Here is a 13,380-nt window from a genome sequence, read left to right as displayed (position 1 = left end):
GAAATAACCTCCTGGGGAGGCTTGGTGATTCACCTGTCGGGGTCATTGTCCTCCCCTATGAACACTCCTTGTGGTACAGAGAGTGAATACCCATCTGCAAGGCAGAAGAGTCATGTCCACACCATAAGGCAGACATGAAGACTCAATGAGATCAAAGCTCATTGTAATCTACAGTGAGCCAGCCAATTCAGGTCTTACAGACATCACACTAATTCTGGGCTCCCTAGACCTCTTGTCTCCCGCTAGAGAAACCACCTGTCCCTGCTTGGCCATGACTGAGGGGTTTCCCGGGACTTGGAAATTTAGTGATACATTTCCCTGATTTGGCCAAAATGAGGGATATCCCATAGTGTGGGACTTTCAGTACTAAAATTAGGACAGTCCTGGGCAAACAGGGCTGGTTGGCCACCCTGCCACTAATTTGTATGTCCTGAAATTCCCCCCTTTGTTATGGATCATCTCGTGCTACCATAAAGAAATAAAACACTATCCTTTTTTTTTTATTATATGAAATTTATTGTCAAATTGGTTTCCATACAACACCCAGTGCTCATCCCAAAAGGTGCCCTCCTCAATACCCATCACCCACCCTCTCCTCCCTCCCACCCCCCATCAACCCTCAGTTTGTTCTCAGTTTTTAACAGTCTCTTATGCTTTAGCTCTCTCTTTTTTCAATATATGAAATTTATTGTCAAATTGGTTTCCATATAACACCCAGTGCTCATCCCAACAGGTGCCCTCCTCAATACCCATCACCCACACTATCCTCTTCTCTTGATAGGGCAATAATGGTAAAATTTCCATTCAGGAGAGCCAAGCTTCAAAATAAAACCTGTTTTATAAAATCATTAAACCCCTAGGGGATCTTTTCCATAGAGGCCTTTAAAGAACACTGAGGGATTGTACATATGCACGCCTTTCTCCTGAAGTGATCTATCAAAAATGCCATCACCTATTCCGAGGTTTGACATTACACAGATCAATACCAAATTAAAACCACGTGGTGACCAGAATAGCTGCATTCTTAGGGAATTTCTTTTTTTTTTTTTTTAATCAAAAGAAACATTCACTAAGGGGAACTTTCAGAATATATTATGGGCATCATATATTTAAGGACAGTCCTGTTTTCATAGAAGTTGAAGTCAAAATTAAAAGTAATCAAAATTTTGGGGTGATTGGATGACTCTGTTTAGGTTCTGACTCTTGATTTCGGCTCAGGACATGATCTCACAGTTCCTGGGGGATTGAGCCTGCCTCTGACAGCACAGAGCCTGCTTAGGATTCTCTCTCTCTCCTCTCTCTGGCCCTCACCCATGCGTGCGTATGTGCCTGCACATTCTCTCTCTAAATAAATAAACTTTAACAACATAATAAAAAATATTAAAGATGTATCAGTGCATTTATCACTTGAAAAATATCACTGCCTGCAACAGCATATAAAGCAGTTGTAACACTAAAAAGGGGGGCATGAAGTCAGAGAGGAGGGAAAGGAAGAAGGAAGAGAGAAAAGCATGGGGGACAAGGGGACATGGGAACAAAGGGGACAAAGAGGAGAGGAATTACAAAATTAAATGAATGAATTGGCAAGTGAGAAGACAAGAGAACACAAGGAGGTGGCCGAGAGAAAGTCCCGGGGCTCTGCATTTTCAACAAGACTCTGGGGAGGGACTTCCTGCATTAAGACTGTTAAAAAAAAAAAAAAAAAAAAAAAAAAAAAAACACATGACATTCTCCTTACAGAAGTTGTAATTTAAATTTCTTGATGAGATCTGGGGGATGCCTTTATCCTTCCAATGGAAACATCACGTATCCGAAGGAGGAGTGTGGCAAGCATTCTTTTTAGAAAAAGCTATGTTAAGAAGTCAGATTTCTCAAACGGCCATTGGATTTACATAATAGTAACTGCTGAAATGTATACAAAGTCAGGTAAAATTATATTCTACTTTTCCAATCTGTAACTCTTAAAAGCTTATTTAAAAAATTGTTTTTAATGTTTATTTTTGAGACAGAGAGAGACAGAGCATGAACGGGGGAGGGTGAGAGAGAGAGGGAGACACAGAATCCAAAGCAGGCTCTGAGCTGTCAGCACAGAGCCCAACACGGGGCTTGAACTCATGGACTCTGAGATCATGACCTGAGCCGAAGTCGGATGCTTAACCGACTGAGCCACCCAGGCGCCCCTTAAAAGCTTTTAATAATATTTATGAAAAAAAAATTGATGACCATAGCCCTGACTTTATTCCTGGAATGCTGCTGTAATGCTTTGAGGTAGAGCAACCATATTGTGACCAAGAGGATGAGAACCATATTCTAAGAATTCAAAAAAGAAATTTAGAAGTTATCTTGGTCCTCATGATACTAGGGATATAGAAGTTGTGGACTCCCCAAACTCAGACATCGTTTTACATGATAAAAATAAAATCTGACCTCCACTTCTGAAAATGAGGTCATAAAGAGGGGCAAGCCTTAATCTCCCACTGTTTAGCAAACTATAAGAAAGTTAGACATACATATAATATACGGTATATGTCTATTATATATATGTCACCATTACAGAAAAAAATCTCACCGTATATCTATACCTACATTACAACTATGTTCAGACATTCATATGTCAGACAATAGATTACACAGGTCTGGGATACTAGACAGAAGGGAAAAACAGGAGTTAATCTCTAGCTGTTTCCATTCTCTGTGGGAGGAACATCTAAACTATGCTTAGAGGGAGAGGGAACGCACAAGTATCCAGTGGCCTTGATGATTTGAGGATATGGAGATCAACAAATATTTGGAGACACTGATAAGCCTGGAGGTTGTAAGGAATAGTCTGGGGGAAGAAGAGAGTGATGCTGTTGGTCAATGGATGCAAATTTTCAGGCGTTTCTAATGTTACAAAGTTCTAGAAATTGAATGTACAGCATAGTGACTACAGTGAACGATACTGTATTGTACACATGAAATCTGCTATGAGAGTCAGTCGTAAGTGTTATCATATATGCAAAAAACAGTCACTATGTAAAGTTGTGGACACGTTAAGATTGTGGATATGATAAGCTTGATGGCAGTGATCATTTCACAGTGTGTGTATATATATATATATCAAAACATAAAATATGTATTTTTATATCTGATTATACATAATTTTATAATATATAGCTTATAATAAGTATATATTTACCATACATTATATAATATATAATGTACAATTATGTATTACAGTGTGTATAATTTACATTTTTATACTGAGATAAAAGGCTGAAAAGCAATATGTAATTTACAGTTATTATAAAGATAATTAAAAATAAATAGATACGACAATTAGAAGTCTATTCTAAAACTGATTTTTTCCTGAAATTAAGCTGTTGGAAGTTTGTAGCAAAATCTTCTCTTAAACAAAGAAGAAGGAGAAGGAGCAAAGAGGGGAGTAGGGAGAGGAGGAGGAGGAGGGGAAGGATGAAGAGGGAATTAGGTTGAAAATGAATGCCTCAAGTGTGCATAGCGGTCCCTTTGAGTCTTTGCTGAGCATGAAGCCACCTATGCACAGAGGAAAGTCACAAAAGTTCTGACAAAGAACAGACGAATTGTAAGGATAGCAATTCGCAGAGATCATACAGTGTGGGGAGATGATCAAGCCTTACTCAGAAACAAAACAACAACAACAAAACAAAAACAAAAACACAGAGTCTTTGGTGTTATCTGGGGCATTCAGTGAACACTCCAGAAGCATCATGACTTAGTAATAATGCTGCAGTACCTCTGAACTTGAGATTTCCCAATACTTGCCCCAGAAAAGCTGGATCATAAAACAAGTCTCAAAAAATGTAAAGGGACTTGAATCTGTAGGTTCAAGAATATCATAAGCCCAGCCCTGTTGGGATTTTTCATGGAAATTGATTCTAAGATTTGTGTGGAAATTCAAAGGAACAGAATAATTGAAGCAGTTTTGGAAATGAGGAACAGAGCTGGAGGACCCCCACTATGTGGACATACACTATCAACAATCAAGGAAGTGACTAGAAATAAAAACGGAATAAAAATGGGCATGGGAATGAGCATATAGGTTAATGGAACCAAAGAGAGCATCTATAAACATAGTGCATATCAAGTGATTTTCAACAAATATCCTGAGGCAATTCAGTGTGGGAAAGGTTGATAGTTCCAATAAATATTACTGAAACAAGTGGAGATCCATTTGGAAAAACGTGAACTTCACACTATATAAAAATGAGCTAAAAGTGGATTATACACCAGAAGCCAAAAGCTGGCATTATAAACTTTCTTAAAAAAAAAAAAAAGTTAGGACAATTTTTATGGCTTTGGGGTAGACAAGATTTCTCAGGTCATTAAAAGCCTGAAACATAAATGAGAAACAATGATAAATTGGGCTTGATCCACATTAAAATCTCCCCTCTTTTAACAGCCACTGCTGAGAGAACAAAACAGCAATTAAACTGAGGGAATATATTTTAAATCTATTTGAATATATATTTTTCATATTGACAAATATTGAAAATCCTTAAATACATACATATACGGTAAAACCTGGGTTTGCGAGCATAATTCGTTCCAAAAACATGCTTGTAATCCAAAGCACTCATGTATCAAAGTGAATTTCAAGAACCATTGGCTCAGTTGTGATCATGTGATGTTCAGCATCATGTATGACTTGTGTTGCAAGACATCACTCATTCATCAATTTAAAATTTATTAGAGGGGTGCCTGGGTGGTTCAGTCGGTTAAGGTCCAACTTCAGTTCAGGTCATGATCTCGTGGCCCATGAGTTAAGCCCCGCATCAGGCTCTGTGCTAAGAGCTCAGAGCCTGGTGTGTGCTTTGGATTCAGTGTCTCCCACTCTCTCTGCCCCTCCCCTCCTCATGCTCTGTCTCTCTCACTCTAAAAAATGAGTAAAAGTTAAAAAAATTTTTTTAAATTTATTAGAAATGTTTGCTTGTCACACAGAACACTCAAACACTTTCAGAACAAGTTGCTCCCAATCCAAGGTTTTACCATATATCTTTATATATATACAAATATATGTATATATGACACATATACGACATATATATCTGATGTATATCTTTACATATCTTTTATATAGCCAATAATAAGATAAATGACCCAATAAAAAACAGGCATAAGTTTCAGATACTTTTGGTGAAACAAAAGTTTCACCAAAAAAGATCTAAAATGACCAAAAAGCACATAAAAATGGTCCATATTATTAGCTAGCTGGGAAGTGAAAAATCAAACCACAATAAGCTATCATTCCATATCAGTTAGAACGGCTAAAATTAAAAACACTGGCAACACCAATTTCTGGAAAAGATATAGAGCAATTGGAAGATCCAAAGAAGGTAAACTGATATAACACTTGGAAAACATTTTTGAGATTTCTTGTAAAATTAAATATAAACTTACTATATGACCCATCAATCCTGCTCTTAGAAATTCATTGGAAAAAGAATGAAAACATATGTGCACACAAAGACTTGAATGTAAACATTCACAGCACCTCTATTTATAATACTCTAAAATTAGAAACATCTCAATGGTCCATCAACAGATGAATGGATAAACAAATTGTGGTATACCCATGCAATGGAATACTATACAGCTATAAAAATGCAATGAACTTCAGACAAACACAAAAATATCAAAACATGATGCTGACACAAAAAGCTATAGACTAAATGAATCCATTTATATGAAACCCTAAAAACAACAACATAATCTGTACTGACATAAAGCAGATCTGTGGTGGCCTGAAAGTGAGGGAGGGCTCAGGGAATTACTAAGAAAGGCTATAATTAAGATTTTTGTGATATGAAAATTTGTAGATATTGATTGTGGTGGTGGTTGACTGATAGGTTTATATTTGTCAGAACTCATAAAATATGCGCTTAAGATGAGTACATTTTAGGGGCGCCTGGGTGGCTCAGTCAGTTAAGCATCTGACTTTGGCACAGCTCATGAACTTGCAATCTGTGAGATCAAGCCCTGTGTTGGGCTCTGTGCTGACACCTCAAAGCCTGGAGCCTGCTTCAGATTATGTATCTCCTTCTCTCTCTACCCTTTCTCTGCTCATGCTCTGTCTCCCTCTCTCAAAAATAAATGAACATCAAAAAAAAAAAAATGAGTACATTTTATGTCTGTAAATTCCATCTCTGAGTAGATTAAAAATTCTATGGAGAATCATGACCAAACTTCAAGCATGTAAATCAGAATATGAAACAATACAAACTTCAATCTCATCATTTGTAGTAAACCCACCTACACCTATAGGCACAGAGTTAGGTCTGAAAGGAAAGAACCAGAATAAATATATTTAAAATTATTTCACATGGGCAGAATTTTGACAATGTTATTTTCTGTTAAAATTTTCTTATTTTGATGTTTTTTGCAATAAATGGTGTTGGTTCCATAATTCAGAATAGTAAGAGAAGGATTTTGCTAAACATGATCATGTCCTACATTTCCCGATTGATACTGATCTTTAAGTTCCTGGTTATACCCAGTTTAGGACTTGGATGACCTGGCCACTGAGTAGACTAACCAATGTTGAAGTCTCTCCCATTTCTATTATTGGTGGTGGTGTTTTCTTCTCAGGCTCAGTAATCAATGGTTTCCAGTATCACTTCCCCAGAACATAGGCTGTCACTGCAGTGTGCCTGTGTCACCAGGAGGGCACATGAAAACACAAATGGCTAGGACATCCCCCCAGAGTTTCTGATTCAGTAGATGTAGAGCAAGGAGAGTTAGAGTCAAAAGTGTAGTTCATTGGAATCACAAATAATAGCCACATGAAAATAAATGGTGGGTATTATGTTTCTACTGTGTTTCAAGTCATGAGCTGAGGCTTTGCATAAGGTTTCCCACTTAGTCCAGAAATAGAGTCCTAATTCAAGAAGTGAATCCCCATCACAGTCTTCAACAAAAGAAAGAAAAATAACACAAATACAAATTCACATAACTATGTAGCACTACATTTGAAAAACAAGACTTCATTCATAATCTGTAGCAACTACACAAGCAGCTTAAAGTGAGTAAACAACTGTGTGTTTTTTTTTTTTGTTTTTTTTTTTGAGGAATGTTCTGAGTTCATTATCTTGTTAGTATTTATTATTCTCAGTACACAGGAGTTATTTCATCAATGACCCTGGAGGCTAAGCTTTAAATACAAGAATAGTAAACATAGCCCCATTATCTCCAGTGTCCTCATGGTTTTCCATTTGGGGTTCTCCCAACAAAACATTTGGTACTGACTTACAGTAACAGTATTTACTGGGGCACCTAGGTGACTCAGTTGGTGTGTCCAACTTCTGGGTTCAGTTCAGGTCATGATATCATGGTTCATGAGATCGAGTCCCATGTTGGGCTCTGCATTGGCAATGTGGAACCTGCTTGGGATTCTCTCCCTCCCTCTCTCTCTGACACTTCCTCATTTGCACATTCCCAAAAATAAATAAATAAATAAATAAATAAATAAATAAATAAATAAATAAATAAATAAACAAACATACTATGTGTATATATATGTGTGTGTATGTATATATATATATACATATAAATATATATATATATTTATATGTATATATATATATATATATATATATATATATATTAAAAGCCTACTGTACCCAAGCATTATTCTAAACCCTTCACATACACTGATTCACTTAATCTTCAGACCCACATTGTAGGACAGGTACAATTATTCCTTCCTTGCCCCCATTCTTAGTGGTATTTCTTGACCCTCAGTTCAGTAAGCCTATACCTTACCTGACTGCCTGGCCTTGGATTCAACATGTTCACCTCACAACTATTCTCTTTCCATTTCACTATACTACCTCCTGGAAAACACCATGGAGAATTTAGAGCAGTGGAAATTTATATTTAATGGGGAAAAGATGGGGCTTAGATGAGAAACTTTTAAGAGTAATTTTGAAAAGCATTTAACACTCCATTTCTGAATCCCTTGAAATCTTGGCAAGACCTTCAAGATGGAGTTTCCTAACATATATTGGATCAGAAGCTGGACACGACTTTATTTAAACATTAAAAGACAAAAAAAAAAAGATGACACCCTCATATAACTGGAGGGAAAGTATTTGGAGCATGTCATTCCAGTCACAAGGACAGGGGAAGGTACGTGGCACCTGAGTTCAAGAATGGTGCTCTTGGTTTTGGAGTTCAGGAGTTTGGGTTGGAGTCCACATGAATTAGATTTTTATTTTAGAATTTTTTTCCAGCTTTTTAGAGGTATTAGTGAAAAATTACAATCATGTGTATTTAAGGTATATCCATCAGCTACTGAAGTCACTGTGTGTGTGTGTGTGTGTGTGTGTGTGTGTGTGTGTGTGTGTGTTGACAACTCTTGAGATCTACTTTCTTAGCAAATTTCAGGTCTATAAGACTTTGTCATATTAGTTATAACCACCAGGCTGTACATTAGGTCCTTAGGGTTTATTCATCTTACAAGCAAAAATTTTTATCCTTTGACCAATATGCACCCTCCCCATCCCCAGGCCCTGTCAACCCCCATCCTGCCCTCGATCAACTTCGATTTCTTGCAACTTCCTTGACTTGGGTAAGTAGAAAGTATAATATTGGGTAAAATTCCCCACCTTCTTAGTTTATATGGATTGCCCCTATAAGGAAAGGGAGACAAGTAAAAACATTATAGAGCTATATTAATATCAAATATTGGAAGAAAATTCAAGGTGGTTTGGGGCATATATAGAAAGAGAACATTACTCTGTGACCGAGGGGCTCAGAGAATGATTTCACTTCAGATCTCTCATCTGAAATGAGTCTTGAAGCATGAGAACAGATCAAAAGAAGAGGACGCAAAAGGAATACGAGGCAGAGAGAACCACATGGACAAATGCATGGGGGCAAGAAGTTACAGAGAGCATTCTTTCAGAGACCTGAAATTCCATTAGCCTGCCTAGGGGGTAAAATCTGTGGCAAGAGATGAGCTGGAGAGGGGGTGAGAGCCAGCTCCTGAAAAGCCTTGCGTCCCTTCATCTCTACTACTCGGCTACAGGGGAGCGATGAGAGCACTATCTTCTAAGCAAAACCCTTCCTGACCATCTCTGGGGAGGTGTGTCTTACACAGCAGGTCTGTGTATGCAGCCAGTATTTGAAAAGCTTTTCCTTCATGTTTCTTGATAAAGAAGGTTTTGCAACATCACTCACTACATTAAAATGCTTTCTTAGCTTCAGGGGACTGAAAGCATTTTTATTATGTTCCAACATTATTTATCCTTCCTGTACACAAGAGTGGAAAGCAGAAATCCAAAGAGAAAAATCCTTCTAATGTCTAAAACACAGCCGTGGTCCATTTGTCTCCTACAGCAGAGGTAGATGACAAAATATGTTGAGAGAGGGTTGTGCCTGCCCCCACTCCCCTGGGGTATGTAGACAGGGGGAGGCACATGGAGAAGGAGATGTCCATGACTCAAAACTCAGCCCTTATCCTCACCCTAGAAACCTCATTACAGCAGAATGCACTGCAGACCTGCCTTCCTCTAAGAGGCCCCGTCCATCCAGGTCACATTGTCTGCAAGGACCTCCAAGGCCAGTGTATGATCAGAAAGAAAATCATCTCACAAGTGTCATAATTAGTACCTGTAGACACTAATTCACCAGCAGGAAATGCATAAACTTCTGTTGTTTCATAAAAGAAATTCATTTTTCTCAAAAGCCTCCAAATGGCCTTATGACAGAAACTTAATCCAAATCAATTTAAGGTAACCTGAGTGAAATTAGCATTTTTTGGACAACTCAGGGTTTGCACCTATGTATTTCAAAAGGGTTATATATACATCACGGCGGGGGGGGGGGGGGGTGGTTTCAACTACCCCTAGGGTGGAGGAGGCTGTGATGGCTTGTTCATCATTGTCTATCCACACTAGAATCTGCCTGATGGACTTTGCCATGACCAGGGCCAGCGGCACGCATCTCCTATTGGTGCCAGCTGTACCCATCTATACCAGCTGGAAATGGTTGAGTAGTAACTACTTTCCATCAGTCCCCAGGTTCTCCGGCCATTCTGTGCTTTGTCAATGCCTTGGTGGGTCAGCCACCTGCCTCCTGTTCTTCCTGCTATCTCCCGCCACCCCCCCACCCAACGCCCGGGGTCCACAGCAGGTGAGGTAGGTTTCTCTTAGACTTTCTGCTTTGCACACTCTGGTGCTCTTCCACTCTCTTGATGACAAATGGAGCCGTCATAGCCACGTGTGTGTGAGACCAGATGCCTCCTTAGATTTCACTAAGGAAATAATGCACAACCACCCCACCCCACCATAGCCTTGGATCCCCTCCCCTAGCTGGGAGTTTTTCCTTCCACAAGTGGGCTTGTTGACTTAAGGAAGGGTCTTCCTGTGAGACTCAACTGCCTCCAATTCCAATTCGCTTTGCTGCTTTCTCTTTTGGAATCTGAGCTGCTGTGCATAGAGATAATATCCCCGTTCAGTACCCAGCATACAATCACGTGTACCTACAGTTTGTATTTCTTCCTTCACTTGCTCATTTGTCTCTTGTTTCTTTTCCCATCAGCGACCACCAAGTGTGGTTATGGTGTATCTTTTTATTTGTATCTTTCCTTGCAAATGGCGGAGGACTGCTTTGTGTATGTGCATTCTAATTTATATAAATACTTTGCAGACTTAATTTTGTCCATTCTTTTTTCATTGACTAGAAATCTTTGGCCTTCCTTTCCATCTCTCCTTTTGTCACTCTTGGGAAATCTAACTTAGTTCGGGCAAGAGATAAACTGGACAAGGCCTCAGCATTTAATTCTAAGTGGCGTAGAATTAAATTTTGATATTTTCTATGATCTCCCTTTCCTTGGGTGGTGCAGGCCTGATCTACTTTAAATGAGAGGGAAAGAAATAAGGGACAAAAAAAATTAATTTCAGGGGCACCTGGGTGGATCAGTTGGTTGAACATTGACTCTTTTTTTTTTTTTTTTAATGTTTATTTTTGAAAGAGAGAGAGAGAGATAGAGAAGGGAAAGGGAGACAGGGAAACACAGAACCTGAAGCAGGCTCCAGGCTCTGAGTTGTCAGCTTAAGCCCAGCATGGGGCTCAAACCCACAAACCGTGAGATGGTGACCGGAGCTGAAGTCGGATGCTTAACCGACTGAGCCACCCAGGCGCCGTGAGCACTGACTCTTGATTTCAGCTCAGGTCATGACCCCAGGGTCTCTAAAACAATAACTAAAAATGAAAATAAAATAAAAATTAACAAATTACTTTCAAAAACCAAAAATCCCAGAAGTATAAAAAACTAATTTACCACGTAACTATCGGACAATCACGCGGAGTCCAGCCCTTTCTAGATGTTTCTGATACCAGAGTATCAACACAATTAGCAAACATTTTCCTTGCTTGCACAAACCACCTTTCATACCCTGATGTAGCACCGATGTATTTCACTTAGATGAAAGGCTTTCCACCGTTCAACCTAATCAGGTTGGGGCACGAACATTCCCAGGTCTTGTCAGCCACACAGTTGCAGACAATCTCTTGAGTCACTTCCTCAAAGGGAATTTAAATTAACACGTGAGTGTTGATTCTCACTAATCTTGCTCTCATCTGATTGCTAAGTTGGGTAAATTCCTGCCTATGCTCCTAAGCGCATTGATGCATTAAAACAAAACCACAGACTTTGGAATAAGACAGATCTAGTCGCTAAACTTAAGCTCTGCATCTTACGGAGTCGTTTCTCCTCCTTGAAACTATGTCATCAATACTGAATTACAGACAATGATTAATAGCACTGTAGTGGGGGGCAAATGAAATAATGTATATAAAATGTTAACCTGGTACCTAGCACATAGTAAGAACTCAGTGTTAACACTTGTTATGATTTGCTACATTATTCAATGGCCGTTGTTTTACCTACTTCATTGATATGTAATTCATGTCTAGAGTGACGAGGAAATGAGGAAACGTAACAGGCTGAGAACCTAGTGTGTTGTGTGACATTTTTTTTTCCCACACCAATAGAAAAATGGCCTCCTTCTAAGGAAGGGCCTTCACCTACGGAACAGCTTTAAAATACTGTGCCAGGCACTGCAAGCAATGAAGTCTGAGATGTCGAGAAAACCTTGGCAGGTCTATTTCTCTGGAGGCCCTAGAGGATTCGAACAGGTGCACAGTCTTGACCTTACATAGCAACGGCACTATTTCTCTCAAGCATGAAGCATGACTGCACACTTCGTCTAAGACCTGGAGGCCATGGCCCCGGGAAATTGGAAGCTTGGAGAATAAGCACTCAAAAGGTGAAATGCTTCATCTGGTTATTAGGGGAGGAGAGAAAAATGTTTGCCATCAGGACTGCCTCCAACACCCACACGGATAGGCTGAGGGCACCCACCACGGTGTCTTTGGCTTGTAGTTCGAACTGTATCACCCCATGGGAATGGCAGTGACAGGAGAGTCCTATCCTCACCACAGCGGTCTGCTGATTCTGACAGTGGTTTCAGTGGGGTGCAGGTGATGGCAGTTTCTCCCCCCATTATTCAAAAAATGTGTATTCAAATAGAGACAAGAGAAACATAGAGAAATGTAAAGAAAATAATCTTCCATGATCCTACCGCCAAGAGACAGTAACGGATAACCTGCTGTGAGCTCTTTCCCCGTCTTCAAACAACCTCATCCGGGTATATTTCTACACCATCAATACCACCTTCCTAAATGGTCCACTGCAAAGACTTTTTAATAAATTTACTGAGTTGGATGGCCATCCCCATAGTCCAGCTCCAAAGCCTTTTCACCACCCTCATTAGACTCTTCACGCCCATTTAGAATTAAGAGCTTTCCTTCCCAACCCCAGGTAACCATTGATCTATGTTCCACCTTTATGGATCTCTCCTTTATGATGAATTTCATACAAGTGGACTCATATAACATGGGACACTTTGTGTCTGCCTTTTCTCACTTTGCAAAAATGTCACTAAGGTTTATCCATGTTGTAGCATGAATCAGTACCTCAGCCCCTTTCATGGCTGTGGGGAGACACCACCCTTTGTGACTCCATTCACCCACTGGTGGACATTCTTGTTGCTTTGAATTTGGGGGTTACTGTAAATTGTGCTTCTAAGAACACTCATGTGCTAGTCATAGGTTTTGATTTCCCTAGAGTAAATACCAAGGTGTGAAATCACTGGGTCACCCGATAAATATGTTCAACTTTTTCAGAAATTACTACCCTGTTTGGCAAAGTGGCTACATCACTTCACATTCTTAACAGCAACGTAAGGTTCCCACTTCTCCACCTCCTTGCCACCTGGTTATTGTCCGCCTTTTGGATGACAGTCACTCTAGTGGGTGTGAAATCTATTTGTACCTCTATATGACTTTATTTAGTCA

The sequence above is a fragment of the Leopardus geoffroyi genome, chromosome E3, assembly GCF_018350155.1.
Source record: "Leopardus geoffroyi isolate Oge1 chromosome E3, O.geoffroyi_Oge1_pat1.0, whole genome shotgun sequence".
NCBI classification, from domain to species: domain Eukaryota; kingdom Metazoa; phylum Chordata; class Mammalia; order Carnivora; family Felidae; genus Leopardus; species Leopardus geoffroyi.
Note: the sequence above shows the minus strand (reverse complement) of the source record.